The sequence below is a fragment of the Cetorhinus maximus genome, chromosome 9, assembly GCF_964194155.1.
Source record: "Cetorhinus maximus chromosome 9, sCetMax3.hap1.1, whole genome shotgun sequence".
NCBI lineage: Eukaryota > Metazoa > Chordata > Chondrichthyes > Lamniformes > Cetorhinidae > Cetorhinus > Cetorhinus maximus.
Window position 1 is genome coordinate 9,851,954 of NC_135887.1, and position 10,533 is coordinate 9,862,486.

The following is a 10,533-nucleotide window of genomic DNA, read 5'->3' on the forward strand; positions in this document are numbered from 1 at the left end:
GGTACTACCACCGTGCTAAATGGGATAGGTTTCAAACAGATCTAGCAACTCAAGACCGGGCATCCATGAGATGCTGTGGGCCATCAGCAGCAGCAGAATTGTACTCAAACACAACTTATAACCTCATGACAACCCACTCTCCCTTTACCATCAAGCCAGGGGATCAACCCTGGTTCAATGAAGAGTACAGGAGGGCATGCCAGGAGCAGCACCAGGCATACCTAAAAATGAGATGTCAGCTTGGTGAATCTATAACACAGGACTACATGCATGCCAAAAAGCATAAGCAGCAAGTGATAGACAGAGCTAAGCGATCCCACAACCGACAGATCAGATCTATGCTCTGCTGTCCTGCCACATCCAGTCGTGGATGGCAGTGGACAATTAAACACTTCACTGGAGGAGGAGGCTCCACAAATATCCCCATCCTCAATGATGGAGGAGCCCAGCACATCAGTGCAAAGGATAAGGCTGAAGCATTTGCAACAATCTTCAGCCAGAAGTGTTAAGTGGATGATCCATTTTGGCCTCCTCCAGAGGTCCCCAGCATCACAGATGCCAGTTTTCAGCCAATTCAATTCACTCCACATGATATCAAGAAATGGCTGAAGGCACTGGATACTGCAAAGGCTATGGGTCCTGACAATATTCCGGCAATAGTACTGAAGACTTGTGCTCCAGAACTTGCCTTGCCCTAGCCAAGCTGTTCCAGTATAGCTACAACACTGGCATCTACCCAGCTATGTGGAAAATTGCCCAGCTATGTGCTATACAAAAAGCAGGACAAATCCAACCCAGCCAATTACCGTCCCATAAGTCTACTTTCAATCATCAGAAAAGTAATGGAAAGGGTCATCAACAGTGCTATCAAGTGGCGCATGCTTAGCAATAGCCTGGTCACTGACGCCCAGTTTAGGTTCCGCCAGGGCCATTCAGCTCCTGACCTCATTACAGCTTTGGTTCAAACATGGACCAAAGAGCTGAACACCAGAGGTGAGGTGAGAGTGACTGCCCTTGACATCAAGGCAGCATTTGACCGAGTGTGGCACCAAGGAGCCCTAGCAAAACTGGAGTCAATGGGAATCAGGGTGAAAACTCTCCGCTGGTTGGAGTCATACCTAGCAAAAAGGAAGATAGTTGTGGTTGTTGGAGGTCAGTTCTCAGCTCCAGGACATCGCTGCAGGAGTTCCTCAGGGTAGTGTCCTCGGCCCAACTATCTTCAGCTGCTTCATCAATGACCTCCCTTGCATCATCAGGTCATAAGTGGGGATGTTCGGTGATGATTGCACAATGTTCAGCATCATCCGTGACTCTTCAGATATTGCAGCAGTCCATGTCCAAATGCAGCAAGACCTGGACAATATCCAGGCTTGGGCTTACGAGTGGCAAGTAACGTTTGTGCCACACAAGTGTCAGGCAATGACCATCTCCAACAAGGGAGAATCCAGCCATTGCCCCTTGACACTCAATGGCATTGCCATCACTGAATCCCCCACTGTCAACATCCTGGGAGTTACCATTGACCAGAAACTGAACTGGACTAGCCATTTAAATACTGTGGCTACAAGAGTAGGAATTAGAAATTATGCGACGAGTAACTCACCTCCTGACTCCCAAAGCCTGTCCACTATCCACAAGGCACAAGTCAGGAGTGTGATGGTATACTCCCCACTTGCCTGGATGAGTGCAGCTCCCACTACACTCAAGATGCTTGACACCTTCCAGGACAAAGCAGCCCACTTGATTAGCACCACATCCACAAACATTCACTCCCTTCACCACCGACGCACAGTAGCAGCAGTGTGTACCATCTACAAGATGCACTGCCGGAATTCACCAAGGCTCCTTCGACAGCACCTTCCAAACCCATAACCACTACCATCTAGAAGGACAAGGGCAGCAGATAGATGGGAACACCACCACCTGAAAGTTCCCCTCCAAGTCACTCTCCATCCTGACTTGGGTATATATCGCCATTCCTTCATTCTCGCTGAGTCAAAATCCTGGAACTCCCTCGCGAACAGCACTGTGGGTGTACCTACACCACATGGATTGCAGTGGTTCAAGAAGGCAGCTCCCCACCCCCTTCTCAAGGACAACTAGGGATGGGCAATAAATGCTGACCCAGCCAGCGAAGCCCACATCCTGAGAATGAATTTTTAAAAAGTGGCTGCACTCCTGACGAGCACCCTTTTAAGAGTTCAAGTTCTCAGCTCCAAGCCCAGTGCTGGCTGAGAGCTCACCTGCATACATTTCAATATCTCACAGACACCGACCACAGGAAACCTCACACATTAGAGTTTAAGCAAAGCAGCAGGTGTTGAGTTTTACCACCAAGAGTAGAAAATCTGCTCTCAAAGTCTGTAAAGGAGGAAATGTATTGTTTGTTCTTCTGCTTAGCTACACACCGCGTTTTATACATATCATTATAGTAATACAGAGCTTGACTGCGTTTATGCCCTTTCTTTAGAATTAATTTTATAAACTGTGCTTATGCGCAGTTAACAAACACAATTGATGTACTTGTATTAATGGACTGTCATAAACTCCCTAACGATGGTTAATAATGCCAGTAATTAAAACCAATAACCGAAATGAGAATGTGGAAATTATTTAAAATGATTTTAATAAAAGAATGCTTAAAATGATGCGCTCATTGTGGAAATAAATATATCTTGAAGCTACATCTAAATAGGGGAAAAAATATTAATAAGTTGCCATACTGAAGCACTGACAACCATGGGCAGTAGCTCCAGATCCCAGGGATTGAATACAATCAGCCCTTTCATTAACTGGGAGCAGCCTGGATCAGGTTGACACTTACATCCTTTGCAATCAGTGATCAACAAATTATCATTATTCTAGAAGACCAAGAAGGGACCATTCATTTTTTAAATTTACCTTGTGTTTTTGAAACAAAAAGTACTTTCTCCGCTCAAATCTTATAAAAAATGTTAGAACACAAAACTTGTAAAGCTGGCCATATACATTGTAAGAAAGGCGACGTTCTTAAGAGTTACGATCCCATTGAAAGCTTGTGGAAGTAGATTCTGGCGGGAAGGATAAGCCATTATACATACTTTGGCAGCTCTCTATTACCTGTATATGTTGTTCTCGCAGTGTTCTACTCATTGGGAGAACAACGGTCTCCATGTTTCCCTGTGTTGTTGCTGCTAAATAAACAAATAAATATCTTTCCAGGAAACATAAATTGAGACTGATGGCAGTTTGCGTGATTCCATCTTGTTTCTAGGGGAACGCCAGTTGTATACTTGCCACAACCAAAACAGTGAACAGTGTGTTGAACGCTTTGCTCTAACCTGGCCCCACCCTCCACCTCCACCGCCACCCCCCCCACCCCCACAAATCCCAACCACCACTTATGAAACAGTGAGCATTGTAGGGCCACGCTCATTCGAGAAATGGTTCTTATAGTTCCCTTCTGAAAGAGTGAAACACAGAGTAACCTTAATCTAATGAAACAATTTCCTTTCTTTGCCATGCCTCCAACACAAATTGAAGAATTTCAGCCCCCACTGTGTGCAGGTTTTACTTATGCTAATAAGAGCATAGCCATTTGGCCCTTTGAGCTTGCACTGCCATTCTACCTCAACTCCACTTTTGCGCACTCTCCCCTTACCTCTCGATTCCCTTTGTACCCAAAAATCTATTACCCTTGCCTTGAATATACTCAACCACTGAGCATCCACAGCTCTCTGGGGTAACAAATTCCAAAAATTCACAAACCTCTGAGTGAAGAAATTTCCCTTAATCTCAGTTCTAACTGAATGACTTCTTATTCTGAGACTGGCAGCCTCAGATACTTGCTACCAAGGCCGGGTAGTTTGAGTCGGGAAATTTCCTGACTCAGCAGACCTGTCTTGATATAAAGGGTTCTGTCACATGTATTTTTCACCCTAGGGAGGCAGGGGCATGATTTCAAATCCCCTCAAGTGGTCAATTGTTATAAAAACAAACAAATGTCTATTCAGTAACCACATCAAAGATCTCTAATCCTTTAATAGCCTCTTAAAATTGTCAATCAAAAAAGTGAACTCAGCATCGCACCCCCCCCTCCCCACCGCCGAGATAAGCAGTTTTGAACTTATGAAACTAAGCCAAGCATTCGTAATGAGCTCAGCCTGTTATCAATGCACTCCAGCAGTTGTGATTTTTCTTTACTCTAACTGACAGCTGTAGCTTAGTTTGTTTTTTTCATTTCTAAAGGGTTGAGGCTATCAATAAGTTAAGATCATGACACTTGAACAGACCTTATCTGCTCTTCAAGAGCATTTATATCTCCTCCACAAATTTGTGACTCTCACAGTGCAGGTGCTTGGAACTGTGAAAATAGGGTCTGTTTAAACTCAACATTATTTTCATATGGCCCAGCAGATTAGTGTTACGTGCCCATGCGATTCATCCCACACCTTCTTTCCCCTACTGGCGAAAATTGTATTGGCTGGAAATGGAGGAAGGACTTCTGCATCCAGGTCCCGCCTGCCATTTTTAAAGCTCTATGGAGTTGTCCAACCTCCACAAAAATCCAGCCCCGTGACTCCTAGTTGTGGACTCTCCTGTCAGGGAAAATGTCCTATTGCATCTACCTTGTCACTCCTTAAGAATTTAATATATTTCAATTCTTTCATTCTTCCTAACTGTCGGGCATATAGGCCTAGTCTACTCAACCTCTCCTTATACAACAACCCCCTCATCTCATTGCACTCCCTCGAAGGCAAGTACATCCTTCCTTAAGTAAGGAGACCAAAAAATGTACATATTACTCCAGGTCTCACCAAGGCCCTGTAAAACTGCAGCAGGCTACGTTAACTCTATAATCAAATCCCTTTTCGATAAAGGCTAAAAGAGCATTTGCTTTCCTAATTACTTGCTGTAATTGCATGTTAACATTCCTCGAAACATCAACATTCCCCAGTCTCAGTTAAAAATATTCTATTTTTCTCCTACCAAAATCGATAATTTCACATTTGTTCCCAGTGTATTCCATCTGCCAAGTTCTTGTCCACTCACTTAACATGCTTACATCTCTTTGCAAATTCTATGTGTCTTCCTTAGGTTCTGGAACAGTCCCAGCAGATTGGAGGGTGAAAAATGTAACCCCACTATTTAAAAAAAGAGGGAGGGAAGAAACGGAATTACAGACCAGTTAGCCTAACATTAGTGGTAGGGAAAAGGCTAGAGTCTATCATAAAGAATGTGATAATAGGACATTTAGAAAATATCAATGGATTAGACAAAGTCAACATGGATTTATGAAAGGGAAATCATGTTTGACAAACCTCCTGGAGTTTTTTGAGGACGTAACTAGCAGAATTGATAAGGGAGAACCAGTCGATTTGGATTTTCAGAAAGCTTTTGATAGAGTCCCACATTAGAGGTTAGTGTGTAAAATTAAAGCACAAGTAAATGGGGGGTAATATATTGGCATGGACTGAGAATTGTTTAGCAGACAGGAAATAGGGAGTAGGAATAAATGGGTCTTTTTCAGAGTGGCAGGATGTGACTAGTGCGGTACCGCAGGGACCAGTGCTTGGGCCCCAGCTATTCACAATATATATCAATGATTTGGATGTGGGAACCAAATGTAATATTTCCAAGTTTGCTGATGACACAAAGCTAGGTGGGGATGTAAGTGGTGAGGAGGATGTTAAGAGGCTTCAAGGTGATCTAGACAAGTTGAGTGAGTGGACTAATACATGGCAGATGCAGCATAATGTGGATAAGTGTGAAGTTATCCACTTTGGTAGGAAAAACAAAATGGCAGGGTATTATTTAAATGGCGATAGATTGGGAAATGTTGATGTACAAAGGGACCTGGATGTCCCTGTACACCAATCACTGAAAGCAAGCATGCAGACGCAGCAAGCAGTTAAGAAGGCAAATGGTACGTTGGCCTTGAGTACAGGAACAAGGATGTCTTACTCCAGCTATACAGGGTCTTGATGAGACTACACCTGGAGTACTGTGTGCAGTTTTGTTCTCCCTACCTAAGAAAGGATATACTTGCCATCAAGGGAGTGCAGCAAAGGTTCAAGAGACTGATTCCTGGGATAGCAGGATTGTCGCATGAGGAGAGAGTGGGTCGACTAGGCCTGTATTTACTGGAGTTTAGAAGAAAGAGGGGATATCAATGAAACATATAAAATTCTGACAGGGCTGGACAGGCTGGATGCAGGGATGATATTTCCTCTGGCTTGGGGGGTCTAGAACAAGTGGTCACAGTCTCAGGATATGGGGTAGGCCATTTAGGACTGAGATGAGGAGAAACTTCTTCAGTCAGAGGATGGTGAACCTGTGGAATTTTCTATCACAGAGGGCTGTAGAGGCCAGGTCACTGAATATATTTAAGAAGGAAATGGATAGATTTCTAAACTCTAAAGGCATCGAGGGGTATGGGGAGAGAGCGGGAGTGTGGCGTTGAGATAGAAGATCAGCCATGATCATACTGAATAGTGGAGCAGGCTCTATGGGCCGAATGACCTACTCCTGCTTCTATTTTCTATGTTGCTATGTTTGATCAAAACTTACCCAGCTTTGTTTTGCCAGTAAATTAGGACACATTATACTTCGTTTTACTGATATGTTGCAAGTCCTTGATGCAATTTTCTAATGAAGTAACATGAGCTGGGAGATAACTACTTTATGTTGTAATTTTTTCACATTAAGACACAGTGATTAATTCAACTTCATCATTTTCATTTGTTTCTGCCCTGCAGTAATATATTATTTACACACAAGAACCTCCTTTATAGGGTGTGGTCCTCAATAGATTTCTGTGTAGGGTATTTCTAAAATTCAGAAGTTTTCCCCTAATACTTAATCCATTCTGAACTTTGCAATAGATACACAATTTGATATAAATAAATGTGCCAATTAATATCTCAAAATATTTTGCATCATAAACTTTAAAAAAGTCATTTTGTCTTAACATATTGTAGTACAACAGTTCAAAATGAAAATGTTGCACTCTGCTCTACATCATTGATTTTAATCAAGTGTGTAAATAAATTGTGAAATGTATTGATATCTCAAGAAGGAACTCTAGCCAGACAATTAATATAATAAAAGTTGAGAATCGTTTTGTGTTTCATCTCTCCAGGTCTAACCAAGAAGGAGACTATTGTAGCACATGCACCAAGACTGAGAAAGCATATCAAGCTGCTGGAAAATGACGCTGGAGAAGTAGTAGTGGGGAACAAAGAAATGGCGGAGGAACTGAATAGGTACTTTGCTTCAGTCTTCACGGTAGAAGACACGAGTAACATCCCCAAAGTTCAAGAGAGTCGGGGGGCAGAGGTGAGTATGGTGGCCATTACCAAGGAGAAGGTGCTAGGAAAACTGAAAGGTCTGAAGGTGGATAAATCACCTGGACCAGATGGATTACACCCCAGAGTTCTGAAGGAGATAGCTGAAGAGATAGTGGAGGCGTTAGTGGTGATCTTTCAGGAATCACTGGAGACAGGGAGGTTCCCAGAAGACTGGAAAATTGCTAATGTAACCCCCCTGTTTAAGAAGGGAGTGAGGCAAAAGATAGGAAATTACAGGCCGATTAGCCTGACCTCGGTCATTGGTAAGATTTTAGAGTCCATTATTAAGGATGAGATTTCAGAATACTTGGAAGTGCATGGTAAAATAGGGCAAAGTCAGTATGGTTTCATCAAAGGGAGGTCATGACTGACAAATCTTTTAGAATTCTTTGAGGAGGTAACGAGTAGGTTAGACAAAAGAGAGCCAATGGATGTTATCTACTTGGACTTCCAGAAGGCCTTTGACAAGGTGCCGCACAGGAGGCTGCTCAGTAAGCTAAGAGCCCATAGTGTTAGAGGCAAGGTACTAACATGGATAGAAGATTGGCTGTCTAGCAGGAGGCAGAGAGTGGGGATAAGGGGGTCCTTCTTAGGATGGCGGCCGGTGACTAGTGGAGTTCCGCAGAGCTCAATGTTGGGACCGCAACTTTTCACTTTATACATTAATGATCTAGATGAAGGAACTGAGGGCATCCTGGCTAAGTTTGCAGATGATACAAAGATAGGTGGAGGGACAGGTAGTATTGAGGAGGCAGGGAGGCTGCAGAAGGATTTAGACAGCTTAGGAGAATGGGCAAAGAAGTGGCAGATGGAATACAACGTGGGGAAGTGTGAGGTCATGCACTTTGGTAGGAAGAATAGAGGCATAGACTATTTTCTAAATGGGGAGAGAATTCAGAAATCTGGAGTGCAAAGGGACTTGGGAGTCCTAGTCCAGGATTCTCAGGTTAACTTGCAGGTTGAGTTGGTAGTTAGGAAGGCAAATGCAATGTTGGCATTTATTTTGAGAGGACTAGAATATAAAAGCAGGGATGTACTGCTGAGGCTTTATAAGGCTCTGGTCAGATCCCATTTAGAATATTGTGAGCAATTTTGGGCCCCGTATCTCAGGAAGGATGTGCTGGCCCTGGAGAGGGTCCAGAGAAGGTTCACAAGAACGATCCCAGGAATGAAAGGCTTAACATATGAGGAACGTTTGAGGACTCTGGGTCTATACTCGATGGAGTTTAGAAGGATGAGGGGGGATTTGATTGAAACTTACAGAATATTGAAAGGCCTGGATAGAGTGGACGTGGGGAAGATGTTTCCATTAATAGGAGAGACTAGGACCCGAGGGCACAGCCTCAGAGTAAAGGGAAGACCTTTTAGAACAGAGATGAGGAGAAACTTCTTTAGCCAGAGAGTGGTGAATCTATGGAATTCATTGCCACAGAAGGCTGTGGAGACCAGGTCATTGAGTGTATTTAAAACCGAGATAGATAGGTTCTTGATTGGTAAGGGGATCAAAGGTTACGGGGAGAAGGCGGGAGAATGGGATTGAGAAACTTATGAGCCATGATTGAATGGCGGAGCAGACTCGATGGGCCGAATGGCCTAATTTCTGCTCCTATATCTTATGGTCTTATGGTCATATGATCTGGTAGGTTAGAAATACAATAAAGACCTGACTGTTTGTCTTCTTTTATTCTTTATGTGGTTTCCTGATATTGGATATCCAATTCATCTTAACTAATGCTTTAATTTCTGAAAATGTCAGTTTGCTATCTTGGAAACCACTGCAGAGTTACCCATTGCGGTGAAGATTTTACACTGAAAGCTATTGAGAGCTGCATTTTGCCATACACCCCCACTCTTTAAAAATCTTATCATTTGTTCTCCCAGATTAAAAAACAAACAAAAAACCCTTTGGTTAAAAGTCGTGTTATGTTGTGCCCACAAAGGCAGCTGGCCTCGTGTCAAGAAACCAGCTTTCAGATGGTTTGCAACACAAAAAGCAACGGGAAATGAAAGCTGGGCGATAGAGTCAGTTGACAAAATGAGAAAGAAAATGTACTTTAGACGCAGCTTTGACACCTGAGAGAACATATATTCTGGTGATGTTTAACTCAAGTTACAATGTTAGCCTGTGTTTCCTTTACTGCTAAAGTGGTTTTCTACACGTTACATGGCAATATTAGATAATTGCTTTCTGATTCAATGTGGTAAATACGAGTTGTGAAAGACAATGCTAGGCTTACAGTGACCAAAAACAGTGGTCTGGCATTTGTCCTAGATTTCCATATAAGGATCTGTGACTATTTTATAAGAAAAACCTATGCTTAGGTCTAAACTATTGTACATACCTCCCTATAAATGACCAATTTGCAATATTTACCACTTAAATGTACCATCAATTATTTCTTCTTCTTTAGAAGCCCAGATAAAATGTGGGACCTCTAATGGAGGATTTTTAGTTATCTGTGTACACGAAAGAAATCCATTGCCATGAGTCTCCAACTCAACGTACTGGAGAACTCACACAGGTAGATTTTCGGTTTGCTTGTTACGGGATGTGCATTATTTCCCTATGCTGAAATTCCACTTACTCAGCTGCAGATTGGCAAGAGTCAAAGCATAGGGAACCCTCACTTTTGTACAAGAATGCTGTAGGAGTCTAACTGGCGAAAACTGCACAGCCTACCACTATAGAACACTAATATTCCAGCTTATCCAGTTAGGATAGCACTTCATTGGAGCATTGGCTTGCAAATTGTTTTTTGAAGATAAGCATCCTGCAGTCAATTGACCTGATATCAGATTACTGTCTGTACAGAGGGTTTGCACTTATGATGGTTCATCCTGGTTCAACTCTGATTCAAATACCTTAACTCTCCATACCTACCAATTAGGCTTTAAAAGAATGAAAGAAGCCATTCTTCCAATAAAGATAGAACAAGTTTCTAGTTTTTTTTTTACTACTCCTGTGGGGTTTTCCCCCAATTCCATGTTTGCACTTCCTTGGACTCTACCTATGCATCTTAATATTCTCATAGCCATGGCAACTGCAAACAAACAATTACAATATTTTTGATTTTTTTCCGTGTGCCCTCTTGACTCACTCCCGGTTCTGCTCATTGAACTATATTGCACTCATTTTGCAACAATTGGTATTAGGCAATGTGGTCCTTGTGGACTCAATGCTAAATACATTCAATTAGTACATTTC